The sequence below is a fragment of the Anabrus simplex genome, chromosome 12, assembly GCF_040414725.1.
Source record: "Anabrus simplex isolate iqAnaSimp1 chromosome 12, ASM4041472v1, whole genome shotgun sequence".
Lineage (NCBI taxonomy): Eukaryota > Metazoa > Arthropoda > Insecta > Orthoptera > Tettigoniidae > Anabrus > Anabrus simplex.
In genome coordinates, this window is record NC_090276.1 from 44,918,564 (window position 1) to 44,942,450 (window position 23,887).

Consider the following 23,887-nt stretch of genomic DNA (forward strand, 5'->3'; position numbering starts at 1 on the left):
GCGTACCCATCGGCATTCAAACATTTCGGCAAACGTTTCATCTCTCGGCCGTTTGCTTGCCCAGTAGGGGGTGATTTATGACAGTTAGTGGGCTTTAACACGCAAATTGTCATCTCCCAACAGAAATCCTCACAGCTCTGTTGCCAATGCACCTGCTGTTACAATAGACGTCAGTCTCTTTTTCCAGCTCAGACAATTCGCACGTGCTATGTTCACTGTTTGAAAGTAAAGCCAAGTGTGTGTATAATAATAATAATAATAATAATAATAATAATAATAATAATAATAATAATAATAATAATAATAATAATATAAACTTTACCTATGTTTTTCTTCGTTAACTTCGTTGACTTCGCTTCATTAATATTTGTGAAGTGTATTGCTTTACATTTAGCTTCATGTAATAAATGTGGAGGCTGTGGGAATCAAACCTGGAAATTAATGCACCATAAGATCCTGAATTAAATCTGCCAGTGCACACAAACGATCCTCAACCGAGCATCAGAAGCACTTATACTCGACCAGATAGTACTGGTTCCGTGCCCACAAGTGATACTCAACCTAGTAGTAGTAGTAGTAGTAGTAGTAGTAATAGTAGTTGTTCTGCGAAGAAAAGGAAGGAGACAAACTTTAAGCAAGCAAAGTCAACGGCTGATATGTAAAGCATACGAATACGTTAACGAAGAACAACATAGCTAAGGCCTATATTCTTCTTCTTCTTCTTCTTCTTCTTCTTCTTCTTCTTCTTCTTCTTCTTCTTCTTATTTTACACTTGGCTTAACGTCGCACTGACACAGATAGGTCTTATGGCGACAATGGGATAGGAAACGGCTAGGAGTGGGAAGGAAGTGGCCGTGCCTTAATTAAGGTACAGCCCCAGCATTTGCCTGGTGTGAAAATGGGAAACAACGGAAAAACAACTTCGGGGCTGCCTACAGTGGGGTTCGAATCCACTATCTCCCGAATTCAAGCTCACATCTGCACGCCTGTAAACGAACCGCCAACTCGCTCGGTATTCTTCTTCTTTTTCTCCTTCTTCTTCCAGTCCTTAATTCATGATTTTACTTTTCCTTTCCTTACTGAAAGCGAGACACTGATATTATCTGCATAAAAGTAATATCTTAATAGATTTACTTTGATATGAATTCAAGCATTGTATTCAGGCAGTCTTGCTATTTATATTTAAAATTGCTCATGACCATCATTTACGGCTATTTGAAAGTTCTTTGCAGAGTTTATTCGCCAGTTCCTTCTTTCTTTCTTTCTTTCTTTCTTTCTTTCTTTCTTTCTTTCTTTCTTTCTTTCTTTCTTTCTTTCTTTATTTCTTTCTTCTAACATATGCGACCTCTGAACGGGTTTGTTTTTAGAATAAATTAAATGCTAAAATGTTTAAATAATCGATGCAAAATGTGACAACCTTGCTCTTGACAGCGCTTACTTGCCTTTTAAACGACACGCGCCCCCTTGTGTCCAGAAAAAAGTAACCGACTGACAACCCTCATTATCACCAGGACAGGCCAACTGACAACCCTCATTATCACTAGGGCGGGCCAAGTTTTGAGATCAGGACTGCCGCATGGGTATGCGTTGAGCGTCAGGACTACACAACATGGTGCAATTATTGCTTTGGAGCAATCAAAAGGTGCCTTACGCAAAACACCAGAACATATTTTTATGAACTTCATTTCTTAGTTTGAAGAAATCGGGAAATAATCGTTCTCTACCATGATCCATCTGGGTGTTTACTGTAACCATTTCGGATATGTTTGGACATCTGGAGAGTGTTGCTGGGCACAGTCGTAAACGATCCATCCCATCTTCCATATTCATCCAGTATTGCCTAATCTGACTTGTACTGGATCTCTAGAGAACATATGAGCACATACGACTTCAGCTCTTTTGAAATGAACTGAAGAATATTCACGGCTTCAATTTCAGCCCAATTCTATATCGGCGAATTTTCAAATTTACAACCGAACTATGTTAATGGACGAAAGTGTGCACGATTAAATTTATTTACGTCTGGATCCAGGACAAAACTGTAAGAAATTACCTGGAAAGTCTTGTTATAACCTCCTCTCACTGGGGGTGGGGGCGGAAGAATATCACCTACGGTATCCCCTGCCTGTCATAAGAGACGACTAAAATGGCCCCAGGGGCTCTTACTTCCACTTACTTGTGCCAGGCTCCTCACGTTCATCTATCCTATCCGACCTCCGTTGGTCAACTCTTGTTCTTTTCCGACCCCGACGCTATTAGGTTTGCGAGGGCTAGGGAGTCTTTCATTTTCACGCCCTTCGTGGCCCTTGTCTTCCTTTGGCCGATATCTTCATTTTTCGAAGTGTCGGACCCCTTCCATTTTTTTCTCTCTGATTAGTGTTATATAGAGGATGGTTGCCTAGTTGTACTTCCTCTTAAAACAATAATCACCATCACCACCCCAGGGGCTCTGAACTTGGGGAGCATGGGTTGGCGACCATGGGGCACTTAGCTAAGTCCTGGCATTGCTTCCACTTACTTGTGCCAGGCTCCTCACTTTCTACTATCCTATCCGACCTCCCTTGGTCAACTCTTGTTCTTTTCCGACCCCGACGCTATTAGGTTTGCGAGGGCTAGGGAGTCTTTCATTTTCACGCCCTTCGGGCCCTTGTCTTTCTTTGACCGATATCTTCATTTTTCGAAGTGTCGGATCCCTTCTATTTTTCCCTCTGATTAGTGTTATATAGAGGATGGCTGCCTAGTTGTACTTCCTCTTAAAACAATAATCACCACCACCACCACCTTAGCTGAGCCCTGGTATTGCTTCACTTACTTGTGCCAGGCTCCTCACTTTCATCTATCCTATCCGACCTCCCATGGTCAACACTTGTTCTCCCCTGTGGGTGGGGGCAGTAGAATAACACCCACGGTATCCCCTGCCTGTCGTAAGAGGCGACTAAAAGGGGCCTCAGAGGCTCTGAACTCTGGATCGTGGGTTGGCGACCACGGGGCCCTCAGCTGAGTCCTGACATTGCTTCCACTTACTTGTGCCAGGCTCCTCACTTTCATCTCTCATATCCGACCTCCCTTGGTCAACTCTTGTTCTTTTCCGACCCCGACGCTATTAGGTTTGCGAGGGCTAGGGAGTCTTTCATTTTCACGCCCTTCGTGGCCCTTGCCTTCCTTTGGCCGATATCTTCATTTTTCGAAGTGTCGGATCCCTTCCATTTTTCCTTCTGATTAGTGTTATATAGAGGATGGTTGCCTAGTTGTACTTCCTCTTGAAGTCCCCCTCCTCAGTCCGTAAAATTTCAGGCGTCTTTTTCTGATGTCGGCCGCAAGGTTTGAGAGCTCCTCGGTTTTTGTACGAGACTGCAGTCCGTTTCCTTCGTCAGTCAGTTTTGGGCCAAGAATTTTTCTGATGATTTTACGTTCCTCTTTCAGGATGTCTTCGAGTACTGTTTTCCTGTGGAGATCCAGTGTTTCACTTGCGTATAGTATTTCAGGTTTGATCACAGTGTTGTAATGTCAAATTTTGGTGAAGATTGAAAGGCATTTTTTGTTGTAAATGCATTATTATTATTATTATTATTATTATTATTATTATTATTATTATTATTATTATTATTATTATTATTATTATTTCGATTTGGACTTGTTTCTATTTTTAATTTTTCGTACGTATAATCAGTTGACTGTCAATAAAACACAGGAATGTCTTGAATACCCTAAAATCAGCTTCGCTCTACACAAAATCAATTTTTTTAATATTATAAAATTGCAGAACGACGATGGAAAATTTTGAAGAATAAAATTAGTTTCATTTTTTTTGAAATTTATGAACAGACTCTCGAACACATTCGATGCAGTAGGATTCGTGTTTACCCCACTCGAATATTCCAAGACAGTATCGGAATGAAGCAAGGCGAAATAAAATATAGTCACGTGTGTTTAGACACTCCGAACTGGAAGCCCTTGAAATGGCAGGAGTTTTTGTTGTTGTAGTAAGAGCAGCGGCTGCAGCAGCAATGTGTTTGAATGACCTCCAACGCATAGACACAAACATTGAACAGAAGAGGCAGCCATAACTGTGGGAAAATACGTACCGGACTGTCAGTGGCTCGTGTGGCGTCGTGGTGTTCACTTGAGTTCCGTTCAGTGGGCGATTAACATGGGCAATGCTAACACCTTGGTGAGTGACTTTGTTGTGTAACATATTTATCTACTTTTGATAGTGCGACGGCCCGACTATTACTTTCACTAACACTCGTTGGAGGTCTCAAAGCTAATAATTTAATTTTTTACTATCAAGAAATATTACGAATTTCTTTCCAAAAACGTAATCAAAAATAGCAAAGTGACCCCCTGTAAATTCCTCTACAGGCCGCTGTAGTATGAAAAAAAAACTGGGTAATTATTTTCAATTTTTAAAAACCTTGGTGAAGGTCTGAATATACTGAGGTCATTAATTTAAATGTTTTGCGTATATATAAATATTTCTAACTTATTTGCAAAAAAATAAAAATGTAAAGCGACCCCTTGTGAATGCCTCCAAAGGCCGCGGCATAAAACCTGGGTGATTATTTTCAATTTTTCAAATCCTTGGTGAAGGTCTGAATATACTGATGCCATTAATTTAAAATTTCTGCGTCTAGAAATATTTCTAACTTCTTTGCAAAAGATAAAAAAGACAAAGTGTCCCCCTATAAATTCCCCTAAAGTCCGCCGTAGTATGGAAAGTATGGGTGATTATTTTCAATTTTGCAAATCCTTGGTGAAGGTCTGAATTTACTGAGGCCATTCACTTAAAATTTATGCGTCTAGAAATATTTCTAGAATATCATAAACAGCGAAGTGACTCCATGTAAATTGCTCTAAAAGCCGCTACAGGCCGCTACATTTCATAAAAAAAACTGTGTGATTATTTCCAATTTTGCAAATCCTCGGTGAAGGTCTGAATATACTGAGGCCATTAATTTAAATGTTCTGCGCCTAGAAATATTTCGAATATCCTTTTTAAAATACTAATCAAACGCCCCCTAGATTTTATTTATTTATTTATTTATTTATTTATTTATTGATTTATTTATTTATTTATTTATTTATTTATTTATTTATTTATTTATTCTGCACCACCGACAGATCTCACACTACAATTACAGGTGGTTTTCATAGTATACTTTCTCAATGTATGATACAAAACTTTGTCCCGTAACAGAGACATGAAAACAAACAAAACTAATACATTAATACTGGGAAATTCTTTATAACAATTATAGAGTACAGGCAAACAAATTTACAAGAGCAATGAGAGTTATCATAATCTTAGAATATAATATTAATGACAAACGTTTTGTGACTTTAAAGAAACGACCGTGTGCTTATATAATCTGCAAAGTTACAGGCAAATATAAAAGGAAAACTAACCATGAAATGAGTATAAACCTAGTACTATTTACACCTATAGCCCCAGGGACTCTAAACTTTGGAGCGTGGGTTGGCGACCACGGGGTCCTCAGCTGGGTCCTGGCATTGCTTCCACTTACTTGTGCCAGGCTCCTCACTTTCATCTATCCTATCCGACCTCCCTTGGTCAACTCTTGTTCTTTTCCGACCCCGACGCTATTAGGTTTGCGAGGGCTAGGGAGTCTTTCATTTTCACGCCCTTCGTGGCCCTTTTCTTTCTATGACCGATATCTTCATTTTTCGAAGTGTCGGATCCCTTCTATTTTTCCCTCTGATTAGTGTTATATAGAGGATGGTTGCCTAGTTGTACTTCCTCTTAAAACAATAATCACCACCACCACCTTTACACCTATAGAGTATACCTTTAGAAATAGTGCTTTAACTGAAGCACGGGGCCCTTAGCTGAGTCCTGGCATTGCTTCTACTTACTTGTGCCAGGCTCCTCACTTTCATCTATCCTATCCGACCTCCCTTGGTCAACACTTGTTCTTTTCCGACCCCGACGCTATTAGGTTTGCGAAGGCTAGGAAGTCTTTCATTTTCACGCCCTTCGTGGCCCTGGTTTTCCTTTGGCCGATACCTTCATTTTTCGAAGTGTCGGACCCCTTCCATTTATTCTCTCTGATTAGTGTTTTATAGAGGATGGTTGCATAGTTGTACTTCCTCTTAAAACAATAATCACCACCACCACTACCTCACCGCATCGGCTAGTCCACCCCTGTAAAGGAAACAGTACACCATAGAAAAAATCGTGCTGAGTGTTTCAGACAGTAGAGATTTTCTGAGTCTATGGTGGTGGGTTCGATTTTGGCTCAATCCAGTGGTGTGTGGAGGTGCTTAAATATGCTAGCCTCGTATCAGTATGTTCACCAGAACATGAAAAATAAAACCTCCTGTGGGACAAATTTCTGGTAACTCTAGCGCCTCCGAAAAATGTGGAAGTAGTCAGTGGTTCATAAAATAATCACAACAGAAATAATAATAATAATAATAATAATAATAATAATAATAATAATAATAATAATAATAATAATAATAATAATATATAAGCGTTATATTTCCACGGCTCTAGGTCACGGTGGAGCACCAAGACTCAGCCTAGATTTTAAGCCAAATAGCCTTCCTCTCGACATCAGCTGGTCCTGCTGAAATTCCCATCCTAACTAACCTGGAATTGAATCTGGGGTAATCGATTTGGGAGGTTGGGTAAGGTCGGCGATACCCAAGAGTGTTTAAATGTTCTCTGGATGTTAGAGAACTCTCCCCCTGTGGGTGGGGGCGGTAGAATAACACCCACGGTATCCCCTGCCTGTCGTAAGAGGCGACTAAAAGGGGCCCCAGGGGCTCTGAACTTTGGAGCGTGGGTTGGCGACCTCGGGGCCCTCAGCTGAGTCCTAGCATTGCTTCCATTTACTTGTGCCAGGCTCCTCACTTTCATCTATCCTATCCGACCTCACTTGGTCAACTCTTGTTCTTTTCCGACCCCGACGCTATTAGGTTTGCGAGGGCTAGGGAGTCTTTCCTTTTCGCGCCCTTCGTGGCCCTTGTCTTCCTATGGCCGATATCTTCATTTTTCGAAGTGTCGGATCCCTTCCATTTTTTTCCCTCTGATTAGTGTTATATAGAGGATGGTTGCCTAGTTGTACTTTCTCTTAAAACAATAATCACCACCACCACTGTTAGAGAACTCATACTGGACAAAATTCCGATTTCATGGCGTTTCCTAAAATCCACGGCAATTGAAGAAGGGTTACACAAATAACAGTATTTATTTATTTATTTATTTATTTATTTACTTATTTATTTATTTATTTATTTATTTATTTATTTATTTATTTATTTATTTATTCGCTAATAGGCCAACTAGGGACCGCGGAAAATTTCATTATACAGTACATTATGACGTTCATTCAATTTTTGTTCGATCCACTTTGGACCAGTTGTCCAATTCTCATCCTAGAAGGTCCAAAAAGTCACCATGCTTGTTTTGAAAAGGTCTCGGTTGTGCGCGTCATCTGGTCGTAGGCCCAGTCTTTCTTGACGTTACTGTACCAGGTAATTATTATTATTATTATTATTATTATTATTATTATTATTATCATTATTATTATTATTATTATTATTATTATTATTATTATTATTATTATTGCGTTCCGGCGATCTAAGGACCACGTTACAATTTCAATTATTCTTTCTCCTTAGTTGTTCTTTCCTTTTCTTCCAGTATTCTTTCATTGTTTCCTGTCTTCAGTCCACTTTATGCCTGTTTTCTTTACCTTCCTCCCTGAAATCCACCCGTTTGTAAGATTTTCTTCCTAAAAATCATTCTTTCCAATAATTCTTCTTCTCGTATGTTGTTCCTTTTCAGGTCTTTCTTGACATCTTGAATGCAGGTGGTGGTTGATTTCTTTTCCCAAAGATTCTCGAAGATTCGTTTAGTTAGTCTATTGTCATCCATTCTGAAAATGTGTCCAAGAAATAGCAATCTCCTTTTTCTTATTGTTTCGTATATGTTTTCTATGTTCTGGTAAATTTCATTGTTACTTCTTAATTTCCAAAACTCTGCAATTCTTAGAGGACCTAATATTTTCCTTATAATTCTTCTTTCTAATATTTATAATTTTTCAAGCTTGTAGTTCAGTGCTAGACATTCGCTGGCATACAGGCACCCTGGTTTCACTACTGTGTTGTAGTGTTGTGTTATTATTATTATTATTATTATTATTATTATTATTATTATTATTATTATTATTAGTATTACAGTATTAAATTACGAAGTCCTTTTATAAAAATATATATGCATACATTGTTATTAGCATGTTGGGCGGCTGAAATATCCGCTTCTGTATTCACGCTTCATACACTCTTTTATGAGAGGGCCATGCAACTCATTTCCTGATGGTCCTAATATTAACGTAACATCACTCCACTAAGCCCACTTTCTCTATGAAGTAACGTTACATCAGACGAAGAGTTTGAAGGTTACCATCACTTTCTCTGCGGTGATTCACGAGAAATGGGGAAACTACGTTACAGCAGGGAAGTTCGTATTTCCTTTCTCGCTTTGAGTTGGAATACTTGACGGGCGATAAGATCGAACACTTCAAAATCATAAGTGTATTTCTATGTCTGAACTTCCATGAGCCTCCTCCACTAATTTCGTGTAGGTGATAATGTTTCTGACGAGCGATCTTTCAAATGACTGAGGCACTCAGCGTATTATTTCAATTTAATTGTTTATTTGTGTGTGTAAGATATGAAGTGGCAGGGAGGGATTCATTTAGGAGGAAATTTAAGTAGTTCGGCCTATGTCGATGACTTGGTATTAATGGCAGAACTGTGCTGAAAGCCTGCAATCTAATATAGTGAAACTTGAAAATACGTGCAATGAGTATGATACGAAAATTAGCCTTTCCAAGACTAAACTGATGTCGGAAGAAGATACACCTACAGAAGAGATTGTCGGGTTGCGAATACAAAACTGGAACACGTAGATTTTTTCAAGTATACAGGATATGTGTTCTCCCAGGTTATAGTAGTATAGTAAGTGAGATTGAATCAAGGTGCAGTAAAGCTAATGCAGTGAGTTCGTAGTTACGATGAACAGTATTCTGTAAGACGGAAGTCAGCTCCCGAACGAAACTTATCTTTACGTCGGTCTGTTTTCAGACCAACTTTGCTTTACGGGAGTGAAAGCTGGGTGGACTCAGGATATCTTATTCATAAGTTAGAAGTAACAGACATGAAAATAGCGAGAATGATCGCTAGTACAAATAGGTGTAAACAATGGCAGGAGGGTACTCAGAATGAGGAGATAAAGGCTATGTTAGGAATGAACTCGATGGATGAAGCTGTGCGCATAAACCGGTTTCGGCGGTGGGGTCATGTGAGGCGAATGTAGGAGGATAGGTCAACTAGGAGAATAATAGGCTCGGTGTTGGAGGGAAGAGAAGTAGAGGGAGACAAAAAGACGACAATGTTTAGATTCCGTTTCTAATCTGTAATGTTTTAAAGATAAGAAAGAACTAAACGAGGCCAGAGAGCTATTAACAAATAGCAGATTATGGCAGCGTTTAGTAAATTCACAGAGACTTGCACACTGACCGCTGAATGGCATAAGAGTCTATAATGAAGATACAGTATATGTATGCATTTCATCCGACCCGAAGTCGGTTTGCCAAAGCACCACACGTAAAACAAATAAAAATTAGAGTTGGTATTATTACCCTGCCTGTCGTAAGAGGTGACTAAAAGGGGCCCCAAGGGCTCTGAACGTTGGAGCGTGGGTTGGCGACCACGGGGCCCTTCGCTGAGTCCTGGCATTGCTTCCACTTGTGCCAGGCTCCTCACTTTTATCTATCCTATCCGACCTCTCTTGGTCAACTCTTGTTCTTTTCCGACCCCGACGCTATTAGGCTTGCGAGGGCTAGGGAGCCTTTCATTTTCACGCCCTTCGTGGCCCTTGTCTTCCTTTGGCCGATATCATCATTTTTCGAAGTGTCGGATCCCTTCCATTTTCTCTCTCTGATTAGTGTTATATAGAGGATGGTTGCCTAGTTGTACTTCCTCTTAAAACAATAATCACCACCACCACCACCTCCCCAGGAGCTCTGAACTTTGAAGCGTGGGTAGGCGACCACGGGGCCCTCAGCTGAGTCCTGGCATTGCTTCCACTTACTTGTGTCAGGCTCCTCACTTTCATCTATCCTATCTGACCTCCCTTGGTCAACTCTTGTTCTTTTCCGACCCCGACGCTATTAGGTTTGCGAGGGCTAGGGAGTCTTTCATTTTCACGCCCTTCGTGGCCCTTGTCTTTCTTTGGCCGATATGTTCATTTTCGAAGTGTCGGATCCCTTCCATTTTCTCTCTCTGATTAGTGTTATATAGAGGATGGTTGCCTAGTTGTACTTCCTCTTAAAACAATAATCACCGCCACCACCTCACAGAGACTTGCACACTGACCGCTGAATGGCATAAGGGTCTATAATGAAGATACAGTATATGTATGCATTTCATCCGACCCGAAGTCGGTTTGCCAAAGCACCACACGTAAAACAAATAAAAATTAGAGTTGGTATTATTATTATTATTATTATTATTATTATTATTATTATTATTATTATTATTACTGCCATGCAATCCGTTCAAAATATTTCTGTGAATGGCTACATATCCTTTGTATTTTTTGCCAGCTGCTTTACGTCGCACCGACACAGATAGGTCTTATGGCGACGGTGGGATAGGAAAGGCCTAGGAGTTGGAAGGAAGCGGCCGTGGCCTTAGTTAAGGTACAGCCCCAGCATTTGCCTGTTGTGAAAATGGGAAACCACGGGAAACCATTTAAAGGGCTGCCGACGGTGGGATTCGAACCCACTATCTCCCGGATGCAAGTTCACAGCCGCGTGCCCCTGACCGCACGGCCAACTCACCGGGTCATATCCATTGTAAATGCATTTCTTAAATTTTGTCTGTACAGTACAAATGTTTGCTTTATACTTCAGGTTTATTTAGGACTAGCTATACAATAAGTCGAAATTGGGTTTAGTTCAATTTTATTACATATAGTCAACTCCGGATATAGCGAACTCGGTTATAATGAACATTTGACCAGTGTTGCCAGGTCTCCCGAAATTTCAAGAGATCTCCCTTTTTTTATGCAACACGTCAGGAAACACGAAGAAAAACGAAGAAATCCCCGAAATTTCTTCTACTGCAAATTTAAGGAAAATGAATAATAATTATTAATGGTACATAATATATTTGTAATGAAAAAGTCTTTCCTCGTCTCACTGCGTGATGTTTTATCGATAATATAGTATCACTCGTTAGGTACTTCCTCGCATTCCTTTTAGGCTCGAATTACGTAATCTCTCCGCTCTTATTGAGCTCAAAACTCGTGCTTGACTGCATCATTGGAAGGGAAATCACCGACCCGCATGCAGAATACAAAATCTGCATACTGCTACGACTTCAAAATTGCCACACAGTTTCTACTCCAGATAAATAACCACATCTACAGGAGGAATAATAATAATAATAATAATAATAATAATAATAATAATAATAATAATAATAATAATAATAATAATAATAAGAAGAAGAAGAAGAAGAAGAAGAAGAAGAAGAAGAAGAAGAAGAAGGAGTGGCCAGAGAGTGCGGGTGACTGAAATTGTATATTTTTCTCATAATAAATTCAAATGACGATTGCAATCTTTAATTTAGTTATAGTATAACAGTTTAGTGCTCGAGAAACTACTGACATTTTCATTAAAACTCCCGAAATTTTTACGTACAATCTACCGATGTTTTATATTTCTAGACCTGGCAACACTGCATTCGACCATAGTGAATCTAAACGATTGGTATATTATAATAGGGGTAGCCTTAAGAAGCCTTTTGATTTTTTTCACTGATCAATTCTTGCAGTCAGTTCTCTATACTTTCCTCTGAATTAGATATTTTTCAAAAAAGTTAGACATTTAACAAATGCTAAATGATTCATAAACAGACATGGCATGAAGTCTCAAACTACCCTTAATAGGGGAGTTTTGAGGCATAAATATGAGAGGCATTAACATGTACAGAACTGCAGTAAGTAGTAATTCACCGAAACTGTGAACATTATTGTGCACAAAATACATATTAAACAATTAGGAAAACGAAGTAGAAGTCTACCACACATATTATGTAGAAAAAAAACGGGGCTCTTACTTTAACTTAGGAGCGTGGGTTGGCGACCACGGGGCCATTAGCTGATACCTGGCATTGCTTCCACTTACATGTGCCAGTTTCCTCACTTTCATCTATCCCATGCGACGTCCCTTGGTCAAATCTTATCCCCCCCGACGCTATTAGGTTTCCGAGGCTTAGCGAGTCTTTCATTTTCACGCACTTCGTGGCTCTTGTCTTACTTTGATCGATATCTTCATTTTTCGAAGTGTCGGACTCCTTCCTTTTCCCCTCTGATTAGTGTTATATAGAGGATGGTTGCCTAGTTGTACTTCCTCTTAAAACAATAATCACCACTACAACCACCATAAAATTTTGGTTGAACTGAATGAGAATACTATATAAATTTAGGATCTTCAAGTTTTTCTTCTTTTCTTCTTTTTGCTCCTTAAATGATCATGGTTAAGTTTATTAAGAGTTTGGAGTGTGGGTTGGCAACCACGGAGCCCTTCGCTGAGTCCTGGCATTGATTCCACTTACTTGTGCCAGGCTCCTCACTTTCATCTATCCTATCCGACCTCCCTTGGTCACTCTTGTTCTTTTCGGACCCCGACGCTATTAGGTTTGCGAGGGCTAGGGAGTCTTTCATTTTCACGCCCTTCGTGACCCTTGTCTTCCTTTGGCCGATAGCTTCATTTTTCGAAGTGTCGGACCCCTTCCATTTTTTCTCTCTGATTAGTGTTATATAGAGGATGGTTGCCTAGTTGTACTTCCTCTTAAAACAATAATCACCACCACCAGGTAATTTCAACTGTCTCCTTCCCCGAGCTTTAATATTTGCCCAGTATTCCCGCATTCATTTCCGCTGTTGCTCCATTCTTTCTTTGGTCCACGTCTTCCCTGTTTTCAGCTTCGGCTTTTCTTGGAAACTCTTGTAGTCTTGACGTTTCTTCTTACGTGTCTTGCACTCCAGGATATCATCATGTGTGATGCCCGCCTCTTGTAGAGATTTTCTTACACTGGAAGTAGGCTACAAGAAGATCCGCTCGCTCGATCTTGAACGGCCCATTCTTTTCACGTGATCATAGAGAACAATCCTCCTCTTCCGCATCGTATTGTTTATCTTTCCTACGTGGGAACAGAGCTCCCAGTTGTGCCGTCTTCTATATTCACCTTTGTCTTTGATGGGGCCCAAAAGTTTCCTCAAAATTATTCTTTCATTGATCAAAGTTTCCCAATAAAGCATTTTCTTTTCATTGAAAGACACTCCACTGCATAGAGGGCCTCCGGACGAATGACTGTGTGGTAGTGTCAGAATTTTTTTTTTAAATACACCTTGGTTAGATGGTAAGCCATTTCCATTTTATTCTCAGCACTGCTTCCACTTACTTGCGCCAGGCTCCTCACTTTCATTTGTCCTCCCCCTATGGGTGGGGGCTCTAGAATAACACCCACGGTATCCCCTGCTTGTCGTAAGAGGCGACTAAAAGGGGCCTCAGGGGCTCTGAACTTTGGAGCGTGGGTTGGCGACCACGAGGCCCTCAGCTGAGTCCTGGCATTGCTTCCACTTACTTGTGCCAGGCTCCTCGCTTTCATCTATCCTATCTGACCTCCCTTGGTCGACTCTTGTTCTTTTCCGACCCCGACGCTATTAGGTTTGCGAGGGCTAGGGAGTCTTTCATTTTCACGCCCTTCGCGGAACTTATCTTCCTTTGGCCGATATCTTCATTTTTCGAAGTGTCGGACCCCTTCCATTTTTCCCTCTGATTAGTGTTATATAGAGGAAGGTTGCCCAGTTGTACTTCCTCTTAAAGAATAATCACCACCATCACCATTTTTCCCTGTTCCATATTTAGCTCTTTTGGTGCCTGCATTATGTTTCTTAGAAACTGAGTTTTCACAAAGGAGATCTGACGACCTGCATATGCTACCTGTGTCTTAAGCTGCCTGATTTGTTTTGTAGCCGTCTGCAACGAATCAGAAAAGATTGCCAGACCATCTGCAAAAGTGGTGGTGGTGGTGATTATTGTTTTAAGAGGAAGTACAACTTGGCAACCATCCTCTATATAACACTAATCAGACGGAAAATTGGAAGGGATCCGACAATTCGAAAAATGAAGATATCGGCCAAAGAAAGACAAGGGCCACGTAGGGCGTGAAAATGAAAGACTCCCTAGCCCTCGCAAACCTAATAGCGTCGGGGTTGGAAAAGAACAAGAGTTGACCAAGAGAGGTCGGATAGGATAGATGAAAGTGAGGAGCCTGGCACAAGTAAATGGAAGCAATGCCGGGACTCAGCTAAGGGCACCGTGGTCGCCAACCCACGCTCCAAAGTTCAGAGCCCCTGAGGCCCCATCTGCAAAAGCAAGGTATTCGATTACAAGATTTGTGCTCCTGTAATCCAGTCTCACTCCACTTCTGATCCCTTCATTTCTCATTTCCCTATTTATTTATTTATTTATTTATTTATTTATTTATTTATTTATTTATTTATTTATTTATTTATTTATTAAACCAAAAACAGCGAAATGCTTAGTTACAGTTTCCACAGACAACTTGAATCCTTGCTGGGATGGTAGACAAATTGCTCATTGTAAGTAATCACTCATTATGTGATGATTCCACAATGACTGCATATTTCAGAATTATGTGTGCAATAAGGAACCCAGAGGGAGTTAAAACATCCAATATCTGCTATAAAACTGTTGGAGGCTTTTCAGCACGAACGTTGAAAGTGAGATGGCAAGTTAGAAAGAACATAAAGTCTTTACGGCTCGCTGATAAAAGAAGACGGCTCAAGGCACGCACCGGTATTGTAATTCAATAGAAGTTGAAACAAACAATTCCGTTATTAGAATATAGAACGAATTTTATGCAGCTATAAGTTATAACGAGTATCACGTGTCCTATTGTCCACGGTACGGTTCTGTACGAAGTTGTGCATACATTCTTCTTCAGATGCGGAACCCCTGTGGGTGGAGGCGGTAGAATAGCATCCACCGTATTCCCTGCGTGTTGTAAATGGCGACTAAACGGGGCCCCAGGGACCCTTAACTTGGGAATGTGGATTGGCGGCCACGGGGCCCTTAGCTGAGTCCTGGCATTGCTTCCAATTACTTGTCTCAGGCTCCTCACTTTCATCCATCATATCCGACCTCCCTTGGTCAACTCTTGTTCTTTTCCGATCCCGACGGTATGTTAGAGCATTCGAGACCCAGGGGAGCCTTTCACTTTCATGCCCTTCGTGGACCCTATCTTTCTTTGGCCGAGACCTCCGTTTCCGATGTGTTGGAGCCCGTGACTAGTTTTCATTTTATTAGTGTTTCTCTGTTTCCCGGCAGCTTTTGGATAATTTCGCAGAATTCTGTTCATATTCTTTTGGTATTACATTCTAATAGGGCCTGCTGGCTGAGGCGGTAAAGGCGTGCTCGGTTCGTCAGGAAGTCGTAAAATTTTAAGAAACGAGATTTCCAATTCCAGAGGTGCATATGGCCCTGAGGTTCACTCAGCCTACAGCAAAAATGAGTACCAGGTTAATTCCTGGGGGCAAAGGCGGCCGGGCGTAGAGCTAACCACTCTACCCCATCACGTGCCGAGGATAACAGGCCTCAGAGGCTCTGAATTTTGGAGCGTGGGTTGGCGACCACGGGCCCTCAGCTGAGTCCTGGCATTGCTTCCACTTACTTGTGCCAGGCTCCTCACTTTCATCTATCCTATCCGACCTCTCTTGGTCAACTCTTGTTCTTTTCCGACCCCGACGCTATTAGGTTTGCGAGGGCTAGGGAGTCTTTCATTTTCACGCCCTTCGTGGCCCTTGTCTTCCTTTGGCCGACATCTTCATTTTTCGAAGTGTCGGACCCCTTCCATTTTTTCTCTCTGATTATTGTTATATAGAGGATGGTTGCCTAGTTGTACTTCCTCTTAAAACAATAATCACCACCACCACCATCTTCCTCTTTAAACAATAATCACCACCACCACTACCCAGGATAACAATGGTGGAAGCCTTTACCTTCCACTCCTCCAAGGGTCTTCATGGCCTGTACGGAGGTGACTTTGCTTTGCTATTACATTCTAATACTACCATCTGCTTCTTATGAACTTTCACTCTGTTAGTTACTTTCTTTCTCATCTTCTTTTCTTCGTTCTGAATCTCTTTATCACATCTATTTCAGTCTCTTATTCTTGTGATGTCTAGCGTCCACCGGGCTGAGTAGTTCGGACGGTAGAGCGGCCTTCTGACCCCAGGTTGGTAGGTTCGAACCTGGCTCAGTCCGGTGGGTACCCCCTGTGGGTGGGAGCGGTAGAATAACACCCACGGTATCCCCTGCCTGTCGTAAGAGGCGACTAAAGGGGCCTCAGGGACTCCCCCAGGGGCTCTGAACTTTGGAGCGTGGGTTGGCGACCACGGGGCCCTTAGCTGAGTCCTGGCATTGCTTCCACTTACTTGTGCCAGGCTCCTCACTTTCATCATCCTATCCGACCTCCCTTGGTCAACTCTTGTTCTGTTCCGACCCCGACGCTATTAGGTTTGCGAGGGCTAGGGAGTATTTCATTTTCACGCCCTTTGTGGCCCTTGTCTTCCTTTGGCCGATATCTTCATTTTTCGAAGTATCCCATCCATTTTTTCTCTCTGATTAGTGTTTCATAGAGGATAGTTACCTAGTTGTACTTCCTCTTAAAACAATAATCACCACCACAATCACCACCTCAGTCCCGTGGTATTTGAAGATGCTCAAATACGTCGGCCTCGTGTCGGTAAATGTACTGGCAGGTTAAAGAACTCCTACCGGATAAACGTCCGGTACCTCGGCGTCTCTGTAAACAGAAAAGGCATACATTTACCTTGATTGCCCAGTAATTATCATGTAGACGTTGCATCTGATGTTTGTATGTTAAATTCAATATTTCCCTTCAATTTCCCATTGCAAATCTTAACCAATATTTTACTAACTTTACTTTATGGTTTTCTAGTATGTCGGGAACACAATTGTATCATACCTGTAAAAAATACAAATTATTAAACAAAGAATGACAGGTTTCGTTCTAAAAGAACATCCTCAGATCCTATCAAATCACTTTAAACCATGCGCATGTACAGGATGTATCAGAACTATACCGATAAGAAAATCCCCCTGTGGGTGGGGGCGGTAGAATAACACACACGGTATCCCCTGCCTGTCGTAAGAGGCGACTGAAAGGGGCCCCAGGGGCTCCTAATTTTGGAGCGTGGGTGGCGACCACGGGGCCCTTAGCTGAGTCCTGGCATTGCTTCCACTTACTTGTGCCAGGCTCCTCACTTTCATCTATCCTATCCGACCTCCAATGGTCAGCTCTTGTTCTTTTCCGACCCCGACGCTATTAGGTTTGCGAGGGCTAGGGAGTCTTTCATTTTCACGCCTTTTGTGGCCCTTGTCTTTCTTTGGCCGATATCTTCATTTTTCGAAGTGTCGGATCCCTTCCATTTTTCCCTCTGATTAGTGTTATATAGAGGATGGTTGCCTAGTTGTACTTCCTCTTAAAACAATAACCACCACCACCACTGCTGGCGAGATGTAGTGTTTACAGTGCACTATGTCTTCTGGTATGGGCTATATCAAATTTGTTATTTTCATTGACCTGTATGCATTTCAGGGGGCTTGGCAGACTGATATGTAATAGGAACGGCTGGCTCGGTGAGGAAAGCAACGGGAAACTACCTCACTCCTCATTTCCCTAGTACGCCTCTTCAGTGACGCCTAGAGCCCCAGGGACTCTGAACTTTGGAGCGTGGGTTGGCGACCACGGGGTCCTCAGCTGAGTCCTGGCATTGCTTCCACTTACTTGTGCCAGGCTCCTCACTTTCATCTATCCTATCCGACCTCTCTTGGTCAACTCTTGTTCTTTTCCGACCCCGACGCTATTAGGTTTGCGAGGGCTAGGGAGTCTTTCATTTTCACGCCCTTCGTGGCCCTTCTCTTACTTTGGTCGATATCTTCATTTTTCGAAGTGTCGGATCCCTACCATTTCTTCCCTCTGATTAGTGTTATATAGAGGATGGTTGCCTAGTTGTACTTCCTCTTAAAACAATAATCACCACCACCACCAGTGACGCCTAGGCTATTTATGACAGCTGTTGGCTGAGCTGCAGAGGAACAAACCAGCCTTCGGGCTGAATACCCAACATACATACATACACTTTATGGTTTTCCAGTCTGTCGGGAACACAATTGTATCATACCTGTAAAAAATACAAATTATTAAACAAAGAATGACAGGTTTCGTTCTAAAAGAACATCCTCAGATCCTATCAAATCACTTTAAACCATGCACATGTACAGAATGTATCAGAACTATACCGATAAGAAAACATCAGGTATGCTCTTCGTGTTATGTTAAGAAAGATGGTGGAATCGGATTGGCGGAGAAAGAAGTATTTTCGAGAAAATGAGGTTACATTTTTTTTACTTCCGGGCGCGCAAGTCAAATTGACGAACTTGCCGCATCTGATATACCAAAGGTACAGGCGCTGCCTGTTGCTCTGCGTCAGGGGAGGGACGGGAGGGTAAGTGAGAAGTGGGAGACAGAGGTAATGCTTGGTGAGAATGCACAAGTTTTTCATTCGTTTCGCACATTCGCTTCCCAGCCCCAGTTTGTTCTGCACAAATCCACTACTACGTGAACCCCGTAGAAAGATAAGATGCACTTGCACGAAGATTATAGGCAACTTTACAGGTCGTTCGCAACACACCACACATCCTGAACAGAGTTCGAAGGTCAATACTCCACCTTTGTCAAATGTGCTTCGAAGCAGAAGCGGGGGGTGTGTGGGGTGAGGGGCATATTCAACATCTACTGTTATCAAATCACTGTTATCATTGATTAGTATACCAGGCAAAGTATTCACTGGCATCTTGAAAGGGAGGGTGCGATCAGTCGTTGAGAGGAATTTGGATGAAAACCAGTGTGGTGACAGACCACAGAGATGTTGTCAGGATCAGATTTTCAGTATGCGCCAGGTAATTGAAAAATGCTACGAGAGGAATAGGCAGTTGTGTTCATGTTTCGTAGATCTAGAGAAAGCATATGACAGGGTACCGAGGGAAAAGATGTTCGCCATACTGGGGGACTATGGAATTAACGGCAGATTATTAAAAGCAATCAAAGGCATTTATGTTGACAATTGGGCTTCAGTGAGAATTGACGGTAGAATGAGTTCTTGGTTCAGGGTACTTACAGGGGTTAGACAAGGCTGTAATCTTTCACCTTTGCTGTTCGTAGTTTACATGGATCATCTGCTGAAAGGTATAAAATGGCAGGGAGGGATTCAGTTAGGTGGAAATGTAGTAAGCAGTCTGGCCTATGCTTGACGGCTTGGTCTTAATGGCAGATTGTGCCGAAAGCCTGCAGTCTAATATCTTGTAACTTGAAAATAGGTTCAATGAGAGTATGGTATGAAAATTAGCCTCTCGGAGACTAAATTGATGTCAGTAGGTAAGGAATTCAACAGAATTGAATGTCAGATTGATGATACAAAGCTAGAACAGGTCGATAATTTCAAGTATTTAGGTTGTGTGTTCTCCCAGGTTATAGTAGTATACTAAGTGAGATTGAATCAAGGTGTCGTAAAGCTAATGCAGTGAGCTCGCAGTTGCGATCAACAGTATTCTGTAAGAAGGAAGTCAGCTACCAGACGAAACTATCTTTAGATCGGTCTGTTTTCAGACCAACCTTGCTTTACGGGAGCGAAAGCTGGGTGGAATCACGATATCTTATTCATAAATTAGAAGTAACAGACATGAAAGTAGCAAGAATGATTGCTGATACAAACAGGCGGGAACAATGGCAGGAGGGTACTCGGAATGAGGAGATAAAGGCTAATCCCCCCCTGTGGGTGGGGGTGGTAGAATAACACCCACGGTATCCCCTGCCTGTCGTAAGAGGCGACTGAAAGGGGCCCCAGGGGCTCTGAACTTTGGAGTGTGGGTTGGCGACCACGGGGCCCTTAGCTGAGTCCTGGCATTGTTTCCACTTACTTGTGCCAGGCTCCTCACTTTCATCTATCCTATCCGACCTCTCTTGGTCAACCCTTGTTCTTTTCCGACCCCGACGCTATTAGGATTGCGAGGGCTAGGGAGTCTTTCATTTTCACGCCCTTCGTGGCCCTTGTCTTTCTTTGACCGATATCTTCATTTTTCGAAGTGTCGGATCCCTTCCATTTTCCCCCTCTTAAAACAATAGTCACCACCACCACCACTACTTTCGGACCCCTTCCATTTTTTCTCTCTGATTAGTGTTATATAGAGGATGGTTGCCTAGTTGTACTTCCTCTTAAAACAATAATCACCACCACCACCTTCCTTTGGCCGATACCTTAATTTTTCGAAGTGTCGGATCCCTTCCATTTTTCTCCTCTGATTAGTGTTATATAGTGGATGGTTGCCTAGTTGTACTTTCTCTTAAAACAATAATCACCACCGCCACCACCACCTCAACTGAAAAACCTTGAAGTTACGTTAACTAAGTCGATAGTGGTGGCAGGAGATAAGCATAATTATCTACGTAACTTGGCGGTGGTTCCCCTAACCACATTACAATGCTAGATATTATCACCTTACGAAATATTTCCCAAGGTTTAACGACGTAACCTTCAACTTAATAACATCCATCACTTTTTATCACTCACACGTTCCGAGAGAGAGAAATACGATCTTATCTTGAATGAGAGATACAGCAAGATAAGCCCACTGCTACACTGGGGCGAAACGTTGGTAATTTCACGATTAAAAAGCCTAATGACTTAAAAGCTTAAATGTTTTTTTTTAACATTTGCAATCGTTGAAAATAAATTGAGTTTTCTTTCTAGGAAACATATATTTTGATGTAGGCCAAAGGTAGGCATTTATACTAGTGGAAGCACATGCTTCCCCTAGTGTACCGTCACTGTATTGTCCTACATAGGAGGCTTGTAGTGGTGTCTCAACGGCGCACTAACGCCAGCGTCCTGGAAAGGTGTAGCATTCCAACTGATGAGCCCACTGCTACACTGGGGGCAAAACGCTGGTAATTTCACGATTGATAAAAGCCTAAAGACTTAAAGAATATTTACATGGTTTATCTTCATTCCATCAACTCGTAAGTGTTTGTTCGTCATGCAGGAAGACTGGATGTTGATGGATAAACCCTATTTCGTATTGTTTGCTTCCTGTAAGAGCACTTTGCTCTCCTGAACGTAATGCATTAAGATTTTATCTATACAGTATTCGTATGAATAACCATGGAAACACAAAGTCATTGTTATTTTTGCTCTAGAGAGCACAATAGATAAATATAAAAACTGTCGGGATACTTACGGAATTAGGTTTTCACACAATTCTTCATAATTCAGCTTAACAAACAACAGCTGACAGAACATTGGAGGAAAGACAAACTAGAGACTACTGGTGGAGTGAAATGGAACTTCCAAGTATGTAAGTGCCATCTAGTATCAATTTTTGCAACTAACTGATGTATATTTCATTTTAAAAAACTTGTCGAGTCAATGACCCATCGAGTTCACGCAATTAAAAAAAGGCTCGAGGTGGACACACAAAATATTAATGCAAGCTGAATTTGATGCAAAATGTTCTGTACAACTTAATTTCACTTTTAAACAAAAAAAAGTTTAGTAAACTAATGAAATATAGCCTCTTTGTTCTTTGGACATGATTAAGTAAAATTTTTAGGTGGGGATATTATTTTGGACCGAACTGCACTATCGACGCCTTCCACTTTGGCATGGGGAGCAATTTTGAATTTATGATGATAGGCCGTATGAAATTTCCTTCTTTTTTTTTACAATACATTTGCAGCAGGAATCCCCCTGTGGGTGGGGGCAGTAGAATAACACCCACGGTATCCCCTGCCTGTCGTAAGAGGCGACTAAAAGGGGCCTCAGGGGCTGCCCCAGGGGCTCTGAACTTTGGAGCGTGGGTTGGCGACCACGGGGCCCTTAGCTGAGTCCTGGCATTGCTTCCACTTACTTGTGCCAGGCTCCTCACTTTCATCTATCCTATCCGACCTCCCTTGGTCAACCCTTGTTCTTTTCCGACCCCGACGCTATTAGGTTTGCGAGTGCTAGGGAGTCCTTCATTTTCACGCCCTTCGTGGCCCTTGTCTTTCTTTGACCGATATATTCATTTTTCGAAGTGTCGGTTCCCTTCCATTTTTCCCTCTGATTAGTGTTATATAGAGGATGGTTGCCTAGTTGTACTTCCTCTTAAAACAATAATCACCACCACCACCACCTCAGGGGCTCTGAACTTTGGAGCGTGGGTTGGCGACCACGGGGCCCTCAGCTGAGTCCTGGCATTGCTTCCACTTACTTGTGCCAGGCTCCTCACTTTTATCCATCCTATCCGACCTCTCTTGGTCAACTCTAGTTCATTTCCGACCCCGACGCTATTAGGCTTGCGAGGGCTAGGGAGACTTTCATTTTCACGCCCTTCGTGGCCCTTGTCTTTTTTTGACCTAGACCTTCATTTTTCGAACTGTCGGGTCCCTTCCATTTTTCCCTCTGGTTAGTGTTATATAGAGGATGGTTGCCTAGTTGTACTTCCTCTTAAAACAATAATCACCACCACCACCTTCCATTTTTTCTCTCTGATTAGTGTTATATAGAGGATGGTTGCCTAGTTGTACTTCCTCTTAAAACAATAATCACCACCACCACCTAGTTGTACTTCCTCTTAAAACAATAATCACCACCATCACCATCTTGCAGCAGGAATAGATTTATTTTCAGAACTACATACTGTCATTACTGTTGTTGCTCTTTGGGTCATCAGTCCAGGCCCCAGGGGCTCTGAACGTTGGAGCTTGGGTTGGCGACCACGGGGCCCCCAGCTGAGTCCTGGCATTGCTTCCGCTTACTTGTGCCAGGCTCCTTACTTTCATCTATCCTATCCGACCTCTCTTGGTCAACTCTTGTTCTTTTCCGACCCCGACGCAATTAGGTTTGCGAGGGCTAGGGAGTCTTTCATTTTCACGCCCTTCGTGGCCCTTGCCTTCCTTTGGCCGATATCTTCATTTTTCGAAGTGTCGGACCCTTTCCTTTTTTCTCTTTGATTAGTGTTATATAGAGGATGGTTGCCTAGTTGTACTTCCTCTTCCACCTGTGGGTGGGGGCGGTAGAAAAACACCCACGGTATCCCCTGCCTGTCGTAAGAGGCGACTAAAAGGGGCCTGAGGGGCTCTGAACTTTGGAGCGTGGGTTGGCGATGACGGGGCCCTCAGCTGAGTCCTGGCATTGCTTCCACTTACTTGTGCCAGGCTCCTCACTTTCATCTATCCTATCCGACCTCCCTTGGTCAACTTTTGTTCTTTTCCGACCCCCGACGCTATTAGGTTTGCGAGGGCTAGGGAGTCTTTCATTTTCACGCCCTTCGTGGCCCTTGCCTTCCTTTGGCCGATATCTTCATATTTCGAAGTGTCGGACCCCTTCCGTTTTTCCCTCTGATTAGTGTTATATAGAGGATGGTTGCCTAGTTGTACTTCCTCTTAAAACAATAATCACCACCACCACCACCACCTGTCAGAGGCCTGCTATTTGGAGCAAGAGGCGTCCTCCCTAGTGCACCGTTCCCGCGTCCAGGTGAGGATACATGTGTTCCAGACTAGCTCTTTATAACGATTCCATCTGTTTAACATTGCTGGGTTGTAGGTTCCGCGTGAGAAAGTATGCCGATGGCCTATGGTAAATCTCAACCTACGCAGAAGGACGTCTCCAACACGCTATCAGTCGGATACCATACTC

At 42.2% G+C, this 23,887-nt stretch overlaps 1 long non-coding RNA gene across 2 annotated transcripts in view; it reads left to right on the plus strand.

Moving 5' to 3' along the window:
- The first annotated feature begins 4,012 nt into the window (after positions 1-4,012).
- The window catches only part of LOC136884390 (uncharacterized), a 130,013-nt gene continuing 110,138 nt past the window's right edge, over positions 4,013-23,887 (plus strand). The window contains exon 1 of one of the 2 annotated variants that reach the window (XR_010861356.2): positions 4,013-4,171. This is a non-coding gene — a long non-coding RNA (uncharacterized lncRNA). The remainder of the gene's footprint in view (positions 4,172-23,887) is intronic. The other variant, XR_010861355.2, reaches the window with a different exon arrangement.